We start from the raw sequence: 20,136 nt of genomic DNA, 5'->3' as shown, positions 1-20,136 counted from the left end.
AGGGGACCCCCTTGCCGGGGTTATGCTGCATACATATCAAGCATTTTTTGCTTTGTGCTCTAGCCAATTGCAAGACACTGGGATGCCACCAAGATTCCCAGACTAAATCTGCAGTTTGTCTAGCCCCACAATGCGTTAAGTGATGGATGACATCACCACCCAGACGGCTAAAACATCAGTCATACACACCTGGCCTGCTGGGGTTTTCCAAAGACGGTCAACGTCTTTGAAACATCCCAGATCAGTCCATTTATGAAGTACATTATCAGGGGCATCCCCCTGTAAGGCAACAATATCAGCGGTGGAGGGAGGCTGCTTGTCAGGAACCGAGGCCCTAATAGATTTCCTCTGAACCATCATAGAGGAGCATGGGAGCACCGTAGCCTGTTTAGCAATTTCATCTGCCTGCCTGTTTCCCATAGAAACTGGATCTGTTCCGGCAGAGTGTGCGGAATATTTAATAATGGCCAATTCGCGAGGACTTTGAATGGCCTGTAACAAATTAATAACTTCCTCCCTGTGTGCGATGGGGGTCCCAGATGAGGTGAGGAAACCTCGATTTTCCCACAGTGTCCCAAAATCATGGGCGACCCCGAAGGCATATCTAGAGTCAGTATAAATATTAGCTGTAAGTCTGGAGGCTAGCTCACATGCCCTAGTTAATGCAATTAATTCAGCTTTTTGAGCGGATACCGCGGGTAGGAGGCGACGCTGCTCCACAATCCTACCCCCCACATCTACTATACCATATCCAGCCACCCGTTCTCCATTCTTGTTTACAGAGGAGCTACCATCCACGAACAAAGTAACATCGGGGTGTGGAAGGGGGCGGTCAGTCAAGTCAAGTCTGGGCCTAGTGTCTAGCATGATTTTGTGGGCGCAATCGTGAACGGGGACAGGAGTCTCAGCAGGAATGTCAGACATAAAAGTTGCCGGGTTAATATTTGCACAATATTTGAAGGTCAACAAGGGGTTCCCTAAAAGAAAGATTTCATAGCGAGACTGGCGGGCAGATGTCAGGTGTTGCGTCTGTATTTGGCCCAACATAGAAAATACTGCATGAGGACTAAAAACAGTGACCGGTTGTTGGAGTGTGGTGTTTGCTGCAGCCAACACCATCAAATATGTGGCAGCCAGTTGTTGAATACAATGAGGCTGACCACTAATCACAGAATCCAACTTAGTAGAAAAATATGCCACCGGTCTGCGGGAACCTCCATGGTCCTGGGTCAAAACCGCGACCGCGCAACCCGCACTAGTGGCTACAAAAAGCTGGAAAGGCCTATCGTAGAGGGGTCTCCCTAAAGCAGGAGCATTTGTTAGCGCCTGCTTCAACTGGTTGAACGCCTCAAGTGCAGCGTCAGATAGAGTGAAGGGCTGCCGCTCAGTGGTAAAGGGGGTGAGAACCTTTGCTAAGGGGGCAATGTTAGGAATCCATTGCCTGCAGAAGTTAATTAATCCCAAAAACCGTCTCATCTGCTTAGCCGTGTTAGGGGCCGGAGTATTAACAATCGGACCAATCCTATCCGGGGCCAACCTACGCTCATGTGCTGAAATTTCCACCCCCAGAAACTTAATTTTACGTCGGCCGACGACGACCTTGCCATAGTTAACTACATAACCCAACTCGGCCAGTTTGTTGAGAAGATGCTTAGTGTCCTTTTCATTAGACAGGGCATCAGGGCTGGCAAGTAAAAGGTCGTCCACGTATTGTACCAGGGTGGATCGACAAGGCAACTGGATCTGGTCTAGTTGTCTTTGGAGAATCTGAGAAATATTGTAGGGGAATCACAAAATCCCTGTGGTAGTCTCGTCCATGTATATTGCTTGCCCAAAAAGGTAAAGGCAAACAAATATTGGCTGTCAGGGGCTAGGGGAATAGCAAAATAAGCATTTTGTAGGTCTATCAAGGAGAACACACAGGCCTCTGGAGGGATTGCCGCAAGTATGGTGGCAGGATTAGGGACGATAGGGTGCAAGGGCACCACGATTTTGTTAATTTCACGGAGATCCTGAACTAAGCGATACTCGCCAGGTTTACCTGGTTTAGCTACGGGAAGGATAGGGGTATTGGCTTGCGATTGACACTCGACCAAAACTCCCTGAGCCAGTAGATGGTCAATCAGGCCACGCAGAGGGGCCACGGCTTGACTCTTGATAGGGTATTGCTTGACACTGGGGATCCGCGCTCCTGGCCTTAACATGACACTGACAGGGGCAACTCCCTTTGTCAAACCCACACAGTACTTGTCGGTGGCCCAAACCGCAGGGTCAATCTCGACCCGGCTGTAACCACCTTCATGCTGCCGTAGCGTGGACAATACTGGTTCAGGATGGTCAAGGTAGACGATAGAAAGGCCATCTCTTAAGTCCTGATACCCAATTACATTCGGATCTGACAAGGCTACAGCCTGTGCTACCATGGGTCCTAAGTCCTTTGCTGCATATCCCTTGTGAACTAAGATAGTTTGATGTGGGGCAATACCGGGCTCTTGGTTCCAAAGCTCTGGTGGCACCCAAACGTACCAAGCCGTACCCTGTTTCCCAGTGACTTTAGCCAATCGTGTAAATGTATACTGATGGCCTAACAAGGATTCGAACTTCTCCTCCTTTTTCTGGTCAATTCCTGACTTATCATAACAGAGCGTTACATGAGGGGGTTAACGATAAGGGGTCTGGGGTTCGCTGTCAGAGTCAGGGAAAAGTGCCCAAAAGCGTGCCGGAGTGAGGAGGGAGTACTGGCCTTTCTGTGTCAAGCGAATTTCTTCTGGGGTGCAGGTGATGACCACTCCAAGACCACCAAGAATGTCTCGTCCCAAGATATTGATGCCAATGTGGGGGTTGATCACAAATTCATGCTCCCAGTCCTCGTTTTCCCAGCTAACTTTCAATGGTTTGGTAATTTGGTAAGGCACAGACTTGCCCTTAAAACCTTTCAAATGTTGAATCTTGTCACCGCAAGGATAGTGGGTCCCTACTAGTGAGGATGCGCATGCCCCGGTGTCAACCAAAAAGCGTTCAGGGGTACCTTCAATCAATAGGGTTACCACGGGCTCCGGTAGGGGGTGTTGGGAAAAGACAGGCAATGTCTCAGTAAGTTATTGTGGTGGGGGCGGTGGGGGTGGTGGCATGTCACGGAACGGATTGTGATTGCCATACCCACCTCTGTGTGTGCCTATAGCACCCCGGCCCCTTCCTCCTCTGATGCTTCGACCTCTTGGCTGTCTAGGGCAATCTCGTCTCCAATGGCTAGGATGTCCACAGTTAAAGCAACCCTCCCCTTTAGAGTTATTTGTGAACTGAATTGCCTGGGGCCTACCAGGATAACCCGAGTTCCAGAAGTTAGGAGTCCATGCCTGGTCACGCCAGTCAGGGGGGCCTGGTGTATAAGGACCACCCCTAGCTGGACCATTTGGGTGCTGCATCACGTGGAACTTGCCCTTTTGGTTTTGCCAGCTTGGGACACAAACTTCCGGTTCCAGCTGGTAGCCTCTATTGTCAGAGTGCCGCTGGGGACCGGGTAACCTCCACAGCCCTTGCTGCTGAGTTTGCTGGGGAGGGGCGGGAGGTTGCCGCAAGGGGGCCATGGTATTTTGATCACTTTCCCGTACCGCAAATTCAGATTTAATAGGTTTTTCGGCCTTAGGACCATCACCCTCACCCCATAATGCCTTAATTGCCCTAGCTGTATCACCCTGTGAGGAATTGATCCAATTTAAGTTATTAGTTTTCCATCTATCTTGGGTGGGTTTAGGCAGAGTGCTCATCAAGAGGCTATTGTACTGTTGTGAGACAGCACCCGCTCCCAAGGGGAAAAGAAGGTCCCCAGAATATGTGCCATAAATCTCATTAAACCTTTGTAGGTATTCATCGGCTCCCTCCCCCTTTTTCGGTCTTAGATCAATGATCTTCGCTAAGTCAACCTGTTTTCTGAGGACCTGCTGCATTGCTTCCTTAATTTCCTGCTCCTGCTGTGGTTGGTTCGGGTGTTGTACTATAAAGGCATTCCAACTGTTGGCACCAGGGGGCATATTTAAAATTTCCAAAAATTTTGTCCATTTAGAGCCAATAAACACAACCCTCAAAAAGTTCCAGATATCTTCTCCCACTGCTCCGTAAGCCTGCCAAATACTTTCCACTGATTCACACCATTTTTATGGGTCCTTTTCTTTGTCAGGGAGATTCATAGTTAGTGCCAAAATTTCCTGCGGTTTCCATGGCGTAAAAATTTCTAGGGTAGGGGGGTGACGAACCGCAGCGACAGGAGGGCGAGCGTTCGGCTGGGCAGGGACTATTACCCGTCCAGCTTGAGGGTTAGGAACAGTACGCATAGGGAACATGTGACCTGAGGGTTCGTCTGTCTCTGAACTGTCATCGTCAGGCTCCTCTGTCCAAGGGTAGGGCAAATGCCGTTCAGGTTCACACTGTGGTGGAGGCCGATATCCCTTTTTTCCTGTGCTAGGGATAAAACGTCTTTCACGACGTGCCTTCGGGGGTGTTGTGCCCAGTAGAGGGGGTTGGGGATGGGATTCCACATTCCTAGAACTAATTCCCTTATCTTCCCATCCTGCACCCAGCCTCAGGTCTGACAATGCCGTCTCCACCGCTTGGTTGGCCAACCGTTTGTTCTCGTTAGTATTCTCATCAAATTTTGCACAGGCAACCTTGAGCTCATGGAGGGTCAAAGGAAGCCCATCCTTGGTGACACTTAACCTCCTTTTTGTAGTATTATGTAACCAACTATTATAAACCTTCTTCTCGTGTTGTTTTTTAGCTTCTTCTTTCTTTCTTAAGCATGCATTTCTTAATTTGGCCATAATTTTCTTACCCTTCTTTCCCCCTGTTCCCTTTTACCATACTAACTCCGTAGCTCTTTCTACAACCTCCAATTTCCACGTACCCGCTACAGGCCATTCGTCGGGTCCCAATTTTTCTGTTAGCCATCCTGACAATTTCCTGAGTGATGCGCATCCTCAGGATATTCTGCACAGACTGTTACAATTAATGACCCCGGATCCTCACATTTATCCATGAACTGTCCCATAATGTTCCCTAAAAGTTCCCTAAACCTTGTGGGCGGTGCTTTTATGAGATTCTGCTCAAAGGACTTTAAACCTTCCCACACAGACGTACTTTGGTGCTTTTATGAGGACTCTAACCTCATGGGACTTTAAACCCGTACGTATCTAACTATTCTTATTTCTACCCGTGCTCCCAGCGACTTTTTAAAGTTTCCTACCTTCTATAGCGTTCCCCGCGCTTGAGCGGTGGTTCCTTTCAAAGGCTGTTCACGGGTTCGTTCTGGATCCCGTCCGGTAGCAGTTCCTGCTGCGGTGAGTTGGGTCTAGGTCCGCCCCTGGCTTGAGGAGACACTAGTGGCGAGTCCCAAAAGGTATACTCACGTCCTAGTTGGGCCCGTGTCCACCTCGCCTCGGCAAGACCGTACCCTGTTCAACCGTCACCAGGAGCCGCCTTCCGTTGGGATCCCACCGCTGCCACCAAAATGTGGAAGCCCAGCCCGAGCTTGCTGGCTTCTTGCGAACGCCTGTCCGAGAACAGAGAACCGCCACTTGATTAATAGCGTCAACAGTACTGTCTTTATTCAAGTTTGCAAGTATACACGTATACCAACAAGCTTGGGAGCAGATCCACGCTAGCCCACGCTGGGTCTAGTCAGTAGTTGCTCAGCTTTCGATTGGAAACATTGTCATTATGTACAGAAGGAAACATTGTCATTATATACAGAAGTTTTTTACGCCAGACAGTTTCCCGTGTCACGGGGTTATCACAAAGTACATTAATCAAATTATACTTAAATATAAAAGTACACATCAGGGATGCTCTCAGTCAGACATACAGACGCCAGCATTACCTCAAGTTAAGACATTAGCATTTTTCTGAAGGTAAGCTATTAGCACTTACTTTAGTTAAGACATCAGCATTGTTTTAAAGTTAGACATTTAGGTACCAGCATCCTTCTGGTAGCGGCCCCTTGACCTGGTGCTATGTACTATACTATTCTCGGACATGTGGGAACGGGCTTGTTTATTCAGCTTATTTTAGGGAACCTTTAGCAGTTTGTGTGTCGCTCAGCATGTCGGTCAGTATAGTCAATCCCCCACAAACATTGACCATTTTAACCAACACGCCGAGCGCCATTTTCTATATGGCTACTGGGTCTATCTTCACCTTATCACCAGGACTATTCCATTTATTTCCAAGCTTCAGTGAGGATGCATTGTCTTTGGATGTTGTTTTGTACATTGAAGCAAAATGGGGAAATGCACCTTCATTGAAATGAAACTTTTGCTCTCTCACACCAAAGAATTGCACTCAGGAATGGACTATGTCAGGCCTTTTGCACCATCAGAACACCCTGAAGGTCCTCACACCCTGGAAAAGAGCAGGATGGAAGATGTTCTTTCCTCTCTTGTCCAGAGTGGCACAGTTGGTGCAGTTGGAGACTGATATCTCGAGGGACCAGGGATTTTTGGGTCATTATTCCTTTCGCTGTGCTCTCTCCCTGTACTTGGAAATACATGGGTGTCTTTGACTACATCTTGACGGTGCTGTTCAAAATATTCCTGTGGCGCCAGGTTTTTTAGGAATACACTCATCTATCTATATCCAATTTTAAACTCACAATGTCCACATCACAAATTACTTTCTAACCCATCTTTGTACCATCAGCAAATGTAGCTACCATACTCTCATTCACGTCATACGTCTTTATCTCTGCATTTTCAACAGTTACAGCACCAGCACTGATCCCTGTGGCAAATCACATGATTAGATTAGATTCCCTACAGTATGGAAACAGGCCCTTCAGCTCAACAAGGTTAAAAACAATGACTGCAGATGCTGGAAACCAGATTCTGGATTAGTGGTGCTGGAAGAGCACAGCAGTTCAGGCAGCATCCGAGGAGCAGTAAAATCGACGTTGCGGGCAAAAGCCTTTCATCAGGAATACAGGAAGAGAGCTTGAAGGGTGGAGAGATAAGTGAGAGGAGGGTGGGGGCGGGGAGAAAGTAGCATAGAGTACAATAGGTGAGTGAGGGAGTGGATTAAGGTGATAGGTCAGGGAGGAGTGTGGAGTGGATCGGTGGAAAAGAAGATAGGCAGGTAGGACAAGTCATGGGGACAGTGCTGAGCTGGAAGTTTGGAATCGGGTGAGGTGGGGAAAGGGGAAATGAAGAAACTATTGAAGTCCACATTGATGCCCTAGGGTTGAAGTGTTCCGACGTGGAAGATGAGGCGTTCTTCCTCCAGGCGTGTGGTGGTGAGGGAGCGGCGGTGAAGAAGGACCAGGACCTCCATGCCCTCGGCAGAGTGTGAGGGGGAGTTGAAATGTTGGGCCACAGGGCAGTGTGGTTGATTGGTGCAGGTGTCCCGGAGATGTTCCCTAAAGCGCTCTGCTAGGAGGCATCCCAACTCCCCAATGTAGTGGAGACCGCATCGGGAGCAACTCATACAATAAATGATATTGGTGGATGTGCAGGTAAAACTTTGATGGATGTGGTCCCAGGAGGATCAGTTCCACCACAGAACACACCAGATGGCCTCCTTCTTTAGAGAGCGCAATTTCCCTTCCCACATCGTTAAGGATGCCTTCCAACGCATCTCGTGCACATCCCGCACCTCCACCCTCAGACCCCACCCCTCGAACGGTAACAAGGACAGAACGCCCCTGGTGCTCACCTTCCACGCTACCAACCTTCGCATAAACTAAATCATCCGCTGACATTTCCGCCACCTCCAAACAGACCCCACCACCAGGGATATGTTTCCCTCCCCATTCCTTTCCACCTTCCACAAAGTCCATTCCATCCGTGACTACCTGGTCAGGTCCACGACCCCCCACCTCACCCCCCACAACCCACCCTCCCATCCTGGCACCTTCCCCTGCCACTGCAGGAATTGCAAAACCTGCGCCCACACCTCCTCCCTCACCTCTATCCAAGGCCCTTAAGGAGCCTTCCACATCCATCAAAGTTTTACCTGCACATCCACCAATATCATTTATTGTATCCGTTGCTCCCTATGCGGTCTCCTCTACACTGGGGAGTCGGGGGGCCTCCTAGCAGAGCGCTTTAGGGAATATCTCTGGGACACCGGCACCAATCAACCACACCACCCTGTAGCCCAACATTTCAACTCCCCCTCCCACTCTGCCGAGGAGATGGAGGTCCTGGGACTCCTTCACCCCCACTCCCTCACCACCAGACGGCTGGAGGAAGAACGCCTCATCTTCCACGTCGGAACACTTCAACCCTAGGGCATCAATGTGGACTTCAACAGTTTCCTCATTTCCCCTTTCCCCACCTCACCCCAGTTCCAAACTTCCAGCTCAGCACTGGCCCCATGACTTGTCCTACCTGCCTATCTTCTTTTCCACCTATCCATTCCACCTTTCCCCCACCCCAGACCTATCACCTTCATCCCCTCCCCCACTCACCTATTGTACTCTATGCTACTTTCTCACCACCCCGACCCTCCTCTCACTTATCTCTCCACCCTTCAGGGCTCTCTGCCTGTATTCCTGATGAAGGGCTTTTGCCCAAAACGTCGATTTTCCTACTCCTCGGATCCTTCCTGAACTGCTGTGCTCCTTCAGCCCAACAAGTCCACACTGACCCTCTGAAGAGTAACCCAGCCAGACCCATTCCACTACCCTATATACACCCTGACAAATGTACCTAACACTATGGGCAATTTAGCCAATTCACCTGACTTGCACATCTTTGGATTGTGGGAGCAAATCAGAGCACATGGAGGAAACCCACACAGACACTGGGAGAATGTGCAAACTCCAAACAGATCATCACTCAAGGCGGGAATCATACCCAGGTCCTGGCGCTGTGAGGCAGCAGTGCTAACCACCGAGCCACCACATATGAAATCTTGCCACCCAGAAAATGATTCACTTATGCCCACTCTCCACTTCATGTTATCTTGCTAATCTTCTGTCCATGCCAATACATTGCCTCTGGCACAATGAACCTTTGTTTTCCACAACAGCCTTTGACATGGCACTTTCTCAAATGCCTTCTGAAAATCTAGACAAAGGACATCTTTCTTTATATCGAGCACATGGAGCTTCTTTGAAGAACTGCAATTAATTGGGGAAACACAATGTCTTTTTCACAAAAACATGTTGACTCTGCCTGATTAGCATCAATTTCTCAAAATGCACTGCCGTAAGATGTTTAATGATAGATTTTAACACTTTCCTGTGACAGATGTTACACTGATACCTTTGCCATTTCTTGCTGTCTAACTCCTTCCCATTTTCAATAAAGATGGTGCATTTGTTCTCTTCTAATCTCATGGAACCGCACCAGAATCTCAGGAAATTTGAAATATTAGAAACAGCGCATAAAATATATATAAAGACCTGCGGGTAAACATCAGCAGGACTCAGGGATTTGTGAGCCCACAGTTCCAACAATTTGCTCAGTCACACTTTGCTGTTGCTTTCACTTTTTCTGAGTTCATCCTTCCTTTCCTTTTCCTGGTTACAGCTAGTTTTTGGGATGTTAATTGTATCACTTGCATTGAAGACTGATGCAAAAAACCTGTCTATGGGACCAACTTTCATTTTGCCAACTATTTTTCTTTTATAAAGTACTTGTTTTAACACTTAACAGCTTTTATATTTCTAGCTATCTTTCTCTTATACTCTAAACTTTTCCTACTCATTAATCTCTCAGTGGTAATTTGCTGCTTTTAATACTCTGTCCAGTCCTCTGCGTTGGTTCCCATCTTTGTGCAATGATATGCTTTTTCTTTAAGCTGTCAATACCTTAACCTGGTTGAGTTACCCTCACCCTCGCTTGTTGGATTGTGTCTATTATGTACATTCTGAAGAATCCCCTCACACATCTGTCACTGCATTTCTGTTGACCTTCCCCTTTCATAATTTGCCACCTTCATTTATCACAACTCAGCTGGGAGCAGAGTGTGGATAGTTGTGTCTCACTCTTACACAAGCTGTTGCAAAATGTAGAAATGTTTAAAATCCTGATGAAGCCGCCAAAATCTGGTGAACACTGATTTGACTGACTGACTGACACTCAGGAAAATTCCTGCCAGGTTTTGTCATTAACAAAAAAGTTACCGTTAATTATAACACAAAATTTTAACAAGAATAGAGAATAAGAAAGGATTGATAATCTACCACCATGCAATTTAAACTATGCCCTTTAAATGGGTGGCTCAATGATTAGCACTGCTGCCTCATAGTGCCATTGTCCCAGGTTCGATTCCAGCCTCGGGTGACTGTCTGTGTGGAGTTTGCACATTCTCCCCATGTCTGTGTGGGTTTCCTCCGTGTGCTCCAGTTTCCTCCCACAGTCCAAAGATATGCAGGTCAGGTGAATTGGCCATGTTAAATTGTCCATAGTGCTAGGTGCATTAGTCAGAGGGAAATGGGTCTGGGTGGGCTACTCCTCAGTGGATCGGTGTGGACTGGTTGGGCTGAACGGCCTGTTTCCACACTAGGAAATCTAATGTAAAATCCAAATACACTCACTCAGTCATGATACAGGCAGACAGAAGAGAAATTGTTAAACATGAACACATGGCAGCAAAAAGAACATCAACAGGGTAAGCAACATGCAGTCGATCAGAAGTCTAGATCATAAATTGATTTTGGCAACAATTACATACCATTTTTGAAATGTTACTGTTCAGGGGCCTCTGCACCACTCACACAAATGTATTGTGACCTTTCTCACAGACTCATAGAGTCATGGATGTGTGCAGCATTGAAACCGACCTTTCAGTTCAACTCATCTATGCTAACCAAATAGCCTGAATAAATCTTGTCCCATTTGCCAGCATTTGGCCCATATCCCTCTGAACCTTTCCTATAAATGCACCCATTCGGATGCCTTTTATATATTGTAATTGTACCAGTCTCCACCACATCCTCTGGCAGCTCATTCCATACACATAACACCTTCTGCATGAAAACATTGCCCCGTAGTTCCCTTTTAAATCTTTCCTTTCACCTCAAACATATGCCTTCTAGTATTGGACTCCCCCACCCCGGGAGAAAACAAACAATTCTTGTCTTTTTACACTATCCAAGCCCCTCATGTTTTTTTAAACTTTGATAAGGTCACCCCTCAGCCTCCGATGCTCAAGGGGAAATAGCCCCAGCCTATTCAGCCTCTCCCTGCAGCTCAAATCCTCCAACCCAGGCAGCATCATTTTTAGCCTTTCCTTAACGCTTTTCAATTTTACAACATTCTTCCTCTAGCTGGGAGACCAGAATTGCAGGTCTGTGTTATCCCGCAGCTGTGTCTCAGTAATGACTATCAGATCTTACTTATTTATTTCTATTTGAACTCTCAGTTCATCTCTCTTGTTCCAAATGTTGTGCATGTTCAGACACTGAGCCTTCAGATCTGTACTTTTATTACTTTTGGAAACCTCCAGCCTTATCTATTGGTTTAGTCTTGGATACGCGCTCTATCTCTTCCTGCCATGGTCTGTTTATCATATGCGTAATTCGGAATTTTCTCACTTGTGTTATGGTCCAGATCAGACCTTCTCAGAATATATTAAGAAGATAGTCCAGATCCTAACAATTTCTTATCTTAAAGGTAAGTGTAAGGCATTGAATTGCAGATGTAATTTGATTGGTCAAGTTAATTGAAATTAAACATGACATACTTTATTTTTACTTGACAGTTAAAATACAGACAAAATAAAAATGAAAGAATTGGCTTAACTTTAACACGATTGAAAGGCTTAAATTAATAGATATATTAACTACTGCTCATAAAATGTTCCAATATCATAACGTCCCATAAAAACAGCCTTGGCAAAGGAATATTGAATAAAACAGATTGTCTCACATGCAATTCTAGTAGCAGGAAGAGAACCCCAGTTTTTAGCTGTAACAGAGAGAGGGACAAGAGCTTCAAGACCCCAGTTACCACAGAAAGGTAAAGCTAAAAGTCCTGGTGCAGCTGGAACTTGACCCCAACTATTCAGGCTGCTTCTATTATTCCAACTCTGTTGGGTTTGGAGCAGACTTTGCTGCACCTCTGTCTCAACCTTTCTTCATAAAAAAAAGTACAGAATGTATCTTTTAAAGAATGCATCATCACACCTCCCCACTTAAAAATACACCATTAATATACAAAGATGGCTTCATGTTTGAAAACCATTAGTCTGACGTTATTAGTACCCCAGGATGCATATACATTACACTGACTCTCAGCATTACTACAGTGCATTTCAGTCTGTTTTATCCCACAACAGGACAACTCTGTCTTCATTCATCAAAGTCATGACAACATGTCAGCAATTACGTATGTGATTTCCAAATTCAATGCCTGCAATAGCAAGTTGAATTGAAAGAACCTGGAATTTTTATCCATATTTTTTTCCAAAAACCTTAAGGGATTATGATCAGTATATACAATTGTCTCAGACACATTACTGATAATATAAGTGTTGAAATGTTGCAATGCCATCACCAAGCTCAAGGTCTCCTTCTCAATTGTGGAATATTTCTATTGATTATTCTTCAATTTTCTGGAAAAATGTCCAATAGATCTTTATATCTTCTTGTTATCTTCTTCCAAGCGTTCAGCATTGACACTTACATGACTCGCATCAATAGCCATTTTGAATTACTTTATGTGATTAGGTGTGGCTAACACTAGGGCAGTGGTTAACACAATTTTCAGGCTGTCAAATGTCTTCTTGCAGCCTGTTGTCCAATGAACATTTCTGCACTTCTTCAATGATTCAGCCAGTGGAGCAACCATACGGCTAAAATTTGGCAAGAACTTCTGATGAAAACGATTCAGCCTCAGAACTAATAGTCCTAACATCAGTGTCGATGGTATGGGAAACTCCCCAATAACCTTTGTTTTCACATCCCATGGGATGATCTGTCTGTGTCCAATAGCATATCCCAAAAACATGACTTGGGCTTTTTGGAACTCACTCACTGGGTTTATCTCCAAGCTTACCTCCCAAAGTCCATTGAACAATTCCGATTGATGGTCCAAATGTTCCTTCCACATGTGACAAAAATCACCAGGTCATCAACACCACTGGACAACCCTGAAATGTCTTTGTTGATTCACCTTTGAAATGTGGCTAGCACATTTTTCATTGCAAATGGCATGAATTTAAACTGATACAGTCCATTTGGCATCACAAAAGCCAGAATTTTCTTCAATCTTTCAGATAAAGGTACCTGCCAGTATCCTCTGTGCAAGTACAACTTAGAAATATAAGTTGCTTATCCCACCTTCTCAGTACAGTCTTCCAAACGTGGAATAGGGTATGAATCAGACTTTGTGACAATCTGCACTTGATCATCGGGTACCATCTGATTTTGGCAGCATCGCTATGGGTGAGTTCCATTCACTGCAACTTGCCTGATTATATTGTCTTTCAGCATGCGTTCACTCTTTTTTTGAACCTGTTCCAAACTTGGAGGGTTAAATCTATTAGCATGTTGTTTAATGGGAACAGCATTTCCTCTATCTACATCATGCACAACCAGATTAGTAATTCCAAGTTTACTCCCACATATCACCCCATGTGTTTGCAATAACTCTTTCAGGTCATTTTAATTTCCCTCTGGAAGGTATCCAATGACCAATGTCTCAGTAATTAATTTCAGTAGCCGTCTCATCTCATGGCTAAAAAACTCATTGAAATGGACTGAATGTAGTTACTTCATCAGGTGCACTCCTAACTGCAAAAAGTACAAATAGAGTTTCTTTATCACAATCCTCTAAATCATTACTACTATAAGCCATCAACATGGTCTTTAAAATTCTAATGCTCTCTGTGATTCTCAGTGGACTTAAATTGGTAACTTCATTGTATAATTTTGATGTAATATCTGCCCCTTGATCGAATTGTATTTCTGTGAGTAGTCTACATCTAGTTTTAAAAAAAATTGAGTAAATATTCTACAATTCTGCAAGGCAAGATACTGCGTAATGGAACGCCCACTGGAAATCTAGTAGATACATCCATTACTGACACTTATGACATGACTCACAAATTTTGACCAGTTCGTCATGCAGGCCAATAAAAATGCCTTTGTATTTTGGCTTGAGTTTTCCTTACTTCCAAATAGCCTCCAACGGGAAATTCATGTGCTACTCACAACACTTCCTTTTTATAAACCACTGGTAATATAACTTGATGAATTTCTGCCCATTTCATATCCACCTGAATATGGCCTCCATTTCCTCATCAAGATGTCATTTTTAAGATAGTGACATTCTGGCACACATTGAGATTTTTCTTCTGTATGTGCCTGTTATTACCAATCTTTAGTTTTTCATCTTCCTGTTATAATTCATTTAATTGCTCTGAAAGAAAAGTATCCACTTTGTCCTCCATTTGTTCATGTTTCTTTTCTCAACTGTTTAATCAAACTTGGTTTCTGATAATTGTACTTTCAACCTCCGCATCTTTATTCTTTGATTTCTCCTCTTACTTGAACCTGTGGCTTTGTGACCTTGTTAACACACGGTCAGGAAAAATCCCAGGATATATTTCCTGTAACACCATTGTTGTCTGGTTTTCCACTGGCTTTTCAACCACAGTAGGCCTCACTCGCACCTGTGTTCAAGATATATCATTCCCAAGGATAAATTGTATTCCTGGAGCCAAGAATTTCTCTATTACTCCAACCAACACTTCTCTATTTGCCACCTGACTCACCAACTTCACTTAATATAATGGAACACTGCTCTTCTCACCATGAATACCACATGTTACCACGTTTCTTGGCATTACTTCTTCTGCGACATACCACATATCTCCTCATCTCTCACCATCAAAGATTGACTTGCTCCTGTATCTCTTAAAATTTAATTTCTTTACCTGCTCCTCCTAGCATACTGAAGTAAACCTTACCCTTGCAAGGAAATCCTTGAAAGCAATCTGGCAGTTTCTTCACAACCGCCCCCTGAGCAGGTTGCACATTCTAATACGGCTTTTTTAGCTTCCACATGGAACTATCTCTTTCACTCTTGCTACATCAAGCTGCTGGAATTCCCTCACTTTAATCATTGTTGGTCACCCGAAAGCAGGACTGCAGCAGGTCAAAGGGTAGTTCACTACCACCTTTTGTAGGGCAATTCGAGACAGGCAATAAATACAGGCCCAGCCAGCAATGAGCCATTGTTGTAATGCAGCAATGAATCTGTACAAGAGAGATCTCACATTCAACAATAAGAGAAATGATCAAACAATCTGCTGTCAGTGATGGTGGTTAGAGGATAAATATTAGCCAGAAGACCATGGATGACTTCACTGCTTGTCCTCAAAGGAGTGGGAAATGTTACATCCACTGAGGAGTGAGGACTGGTGTTGTGTTACCAGCTCATCTGAAGTGGAATTCTGTCAGCTTCAGTCATGTGCTTGATCACATGACACTGTGATACAGAGGCAGGAATATCACCACAGAGACAAGACTATTATTTACAGTTAACATTGAACGATGAGGAACAATTGTACACAGGATGATATAGATTGATATGAACACTTTGCAACGTTTTTTCCAGTCATGCAATGAAAACGTATTTGACGCATTTCATAATTGCAAGGAATGGAGACATTATTGCAATTCTTAACTGTTCTCTAAATTTAGACTGAGCCAATGCATAAACACATGTGTTTGTACAGGAGCTCAGCAGCTGAAACATATCTGCAGTATATTCTGCAATAAGTAAGGGATCCATATAATGGTCAGGTTCATAAAATGTATCTGTAATTCTAGAAATGAGGAAAAATATAGTGTATGGCATCCACAGCAGGATGAAAGTGCCAGAAATGGCGAACAGTAAAGTGATGGATTTCCTTCGGCTCTGCATCTCTGGATCGTCAATGTTCTGGGTGTTGCGTTGACCTTGCAGTTCTCTGCGGGTTCGATTGGCCATCACAATGTGTCGGACAGTCAGTGCATTGAGCAGTAAAATGAGAAAGAATGGCAATAGTGGGTTTAAAATTGTATCAAGCCAGTCAAAGGTGATCCATCCTGGTAAGATAAAGTAGTCCGGTTTGAAATGAGCGCCCCACTCCACATTGTTAATTATATAGATTGGCTCAAAAGCATAGTATACGGGGATGTTTTTGAATGAGAAAATTATCATCACAGTCGCTATCACCACGGCTGCAGTTTCCTTCCTGCAATACTTTGCTCTCAACCTCTGGCAACAAATGAGGACAAAGCGATCAACAGTGAAAGCGACCGTGAGCCAAACAGACCAGTCAACAGCTGTGTAGTTGATCACCTCATTGATGGTATTTATTGCGGTGAAGCGTAGAAATGAAAATGGGAAATAGTAGTAAAGCATATAGTAGATTATCACATTGAAAATAATGACCAGGAGATCAACTGCCGTCATACCCACCAAATAAAGGGAGATCCCTTTGGATAGACCACAGCCTCCACGAATTAGAAGGACAATTGTCAGAAGGTTAGCTACAAAGAAAAAAGCAGAATCCCCAGATTAGTAACACAACGTTGCTTGGAGCTTACAGCATGAAACCACCTTTTGGCCCAATGGGTTTACACTGAGGTTCACACTGCACGTGTTTCCTCCCACTGACTTCATCTTACAATATTGAGATATTATTCCTTTCAGCCTTATGTAGTTACTGAGATTTCTCATCAGGCAAACTCACAAATGTGTAGAAATATTGCACAGATTGGAAGGAAGCAAATTTCTTTCCCAACCAGAATCCCTTTACAGGAATGGATTGAGTGGGTGTTCCCCCCCACCACTTTGCCTTATGTCTGTCTATAACTAAACAGAAGGGTGGGTGAGGGTGGGGTTTGAGAACGGGCTGCCTCCTTTGAACATTTACAGACTTAAAAAGTCGAAGCCCCTTCTCAGCTCAACTGACCACAATTGTATAGGATCCATTCTATTTTACAGAGATTGCACACACAAATCAGTATGGGGATAGGCTTTCCCAGCAGTGTGATGTTAGGGGGTTTGAGACATTCTCCAGGGAGTCACTGACCTCTCTTTGTGACAAATCAGTTCCAATTCCCTGATGGGTGTTCAGTGTCTGCAGCATTCATGCCTCCAGCTCTTTGTAATCATTCATTTGAGTTTTAAACTGAGTTTTAATGATCACCCGTGGCACTAAGCGTTTGTGCCTCCAGCTCTTTGTAAGCATTAGACTGAGATCTTTACAGTGGGCTGTAAGCTCCTGTACAACACGGTGGGAACATTGGAAAGAGTTTGGTGTGCTCACACCGACATCACTTTCACCACAGATGAGGTTCACCAGGCAGGAAGATGGCCACAGGAATCAGGAATCTTGCTGGACTCTCAAAACTGGAAGGTGTCATCGATTACAAGCATGTTGCTGCTGAGGTTTCAGTGAGATAACCAGGGACATTTGTAAATATTAAAGGGGCTCACTCTCTCGGTGTCCAATTAGTCAGCAATTATCAACAACTGCCTCTCCAGACATGTGTGTGTATTCCAGGGAGGGGTCATGACTCATACAACCTTCATAACCCCTCGGTTTCATAGTGGGCAATGTACCACAGCCATTGGAGAGATAGATTCTGGAAGGGAATGGCTGTCTATTGCAGAGATGGCTCATGAACTCAGTGAAACAACATAAATCAGATGTTCTATCATGTTGCAATAAGATTCGCGCAAACTCCAAGTCTATCTGACAAAAGGATGACCATCCTGCTCAACATGACAATGTCACCTCAAGTTATGACCAGTGACTGGACCATTGTGTTTATGGCAAAGGTAAGGCAGGTACTGAAAAGGATGCTGGGACACACACCAGCAACAAGCCCAGGTTAGTAAACCCTCAAGTCAACATCCACCTATAAGACCAGCCAAATGAATGACAGCAGGAACTACACTTCCATCCTCATGTGGATGTATTTAATGAAGGTTATCAGCAATACCATTCCTGTAAAGAAATCATAAATTATTCCCCGCATTCTCCCATACGGACTCAGTGTGATTTCTTACATTGTTCCTGCCTGCTGCACTGTAGCCTTCCCCATGTGCTGCCAGTGGTCCTGGAGGCAGGCGGCTGACTGTAATATCCCTTTGTCTGGAATGGCCTTGGGGGTGGTCCTCTGTTTGGTTGAGTCTGTCTGGACGCTGACATGGTGAGGTTCTCCTGCACAGTGTCAGGAACCTCCTTCATCACCATGGCTCTCTGAAGTAATGGTGTGAGTGGCAGAGGGTAGAGGAGTAACTGTCCCCATCAGGAGTGCCCTGACAGATACTTCTCCTTGGTGACTGCCTCTCCCCATGTCCCACTCTGAGGCTCACTTGGCCCTCTGTACTTTCCTGACTGAGAGACAATGACCTGGCAATGAGTTCAGATAATTCCATCCTTTTTTCTCTTGCTCCTTGAGTTCTGTGACAGTGCAATGGATCACAGTAACCTTAACTCGATCCCGGACTTTTACACACATCTTGAACCAAAACGAAACCCAAACCTCATCCTCACCTTCAAGCAAACCCTAACCTTAACCCTCATCCTCTGCCTTATCCCAACTGTAACCCAAACTGAACCTGAAACCTAACCTGAACACGAAACAGAATCCCACTTCCAAACCTAATCCTCACCACATTGTTAACCATTACCCTAACCATAGACCTCAAACATGCTTTACCCTTTCCTGAATCCGAACCAAAATCCTAAACATAACCAAAACACAAATGCAACGATAGACTGAAGGATTCCTAACTTTAACAGTGAAACCTAACACAAACGCTAATCGAAATATTCAACCTAACATTAAGCCCACCCTAACCCTAACCCTGAGCCTAACCCTAACCCTAGCCGTAATCCTAACACCTCCCCTAACTCGAACCCTAACTCGAGCACACAGTTTTAACCCTTATCCTAACCATAACCCAAAACATTCCCTCACACTAATCCTATACCTAACCCTAATCTTAACACTCACCCAAACACTGACCCGAACCCTATTGCAAATCAGAATGCATATCCCACAGCACGTGATGAAGGTACTGATTCAGAACCTGCGTCAGAATTGCCACTTTCCCAACCGGGGACACTGCATGCTCCTGTGAAACGTGATCACTGTGTTCCTGGCCTGGATCGTCTCCTCCACTGTCCATTTGATGTTGTACAAGCACTTCTGAATCTCAGCCAATTGCACATCAAGTGTCTGTCACACAACAGACAGCTCCAGAGGCTCATCGCCATCAGACTGGGGCACAGCATCTCGTCAGCTTCCACCATTGCTGTCAGTGTCTGAGGGCTGCATGATCAGCTTTCACCCGAGATTGGGATGTGCTTGTGACCACCCCCCACCCCTTACCCCTCAGCAGATGTGCACAAACCCATCAAGATGTGATGCTTCATCACACACAAGACCAAAGCCCCCTGTGTAGCTCCCTGTTCCCCCTCAGTTGGCAACGCTGCTCACTGAGGAGTGGTTACATAGATCAACTGTTAATCTGTTATTAAAAAGAAGAGATTAATGATGATGACATCTTCATCTGTGTTCATTTAAGAGGACACACGCCCTCTCTGTGAAATCAGTTGAACAGTGTCACAAACATCTCCATTTCAGAGGAGATGCCAACATTCTCCCTCTGCCAACGGTGACAGTATCTCCGTTCTTCTACCCTTCCTTCCTGGAGTAAGCTTGTTCCTTCTGAATCTTACCTTGTGTACTCCCATTCCTGCCCCTCAGCCTCCAGCCTCCCAATGGGTCTCCAGGCGAGTGACCAACTGCAACATCTACTCCTCCATCAGAGTCAGTTTGGCCACACCTCCACTGATCCTCGTTCTCTCAATCAGCCTCTTGCAGCACGTCAACAGCATTGACCAGCCACGCCCACATCTACTGCCCACCTCTGCTCGATAACTGAGACACAGGGGAGGGCTCACTCCTCGACCTTAGGCCTGCCCTGGACAGGGTGGATGATGTCTCCACTTTGGCAAAGGGTTTGGCAAAAGATGGCGCTGTCACTGGAGACACCAGGGTTTAAGTTCACAGTCTAACCTGCTCCCTCAACAATAAAGATTTGGAACTCTCAGTGCTGCCTCCCTACAGCTGAAGGATATTTATACAATCCCACTTCCCCTCAGCTGCCTGCTCGTGCCCACAGCCCT

Source organism: Hemiscyllium ocellatum, chromosome 10 (assembly GCF_020745735.1).
Source record: "Hemiscyllium ocellatum isolate sHemOce1 chromosome 10, sHemOce1.pat.X.cur, whole genome shotgun sequence".
In the NCBI taxonomy this organism is placed as follows: Eukaryota; Metazoa; Chordata; class Chondrichthyes; order Orectolobiformes; family Hemiscylliidae; genus Hemiscyllium; species Hemiscyllium ocellatum.
The sequence above is the reverse complement of the archived record's forward strand: the minus strand, read 5'-3'. Positions refer to the sequence as shown.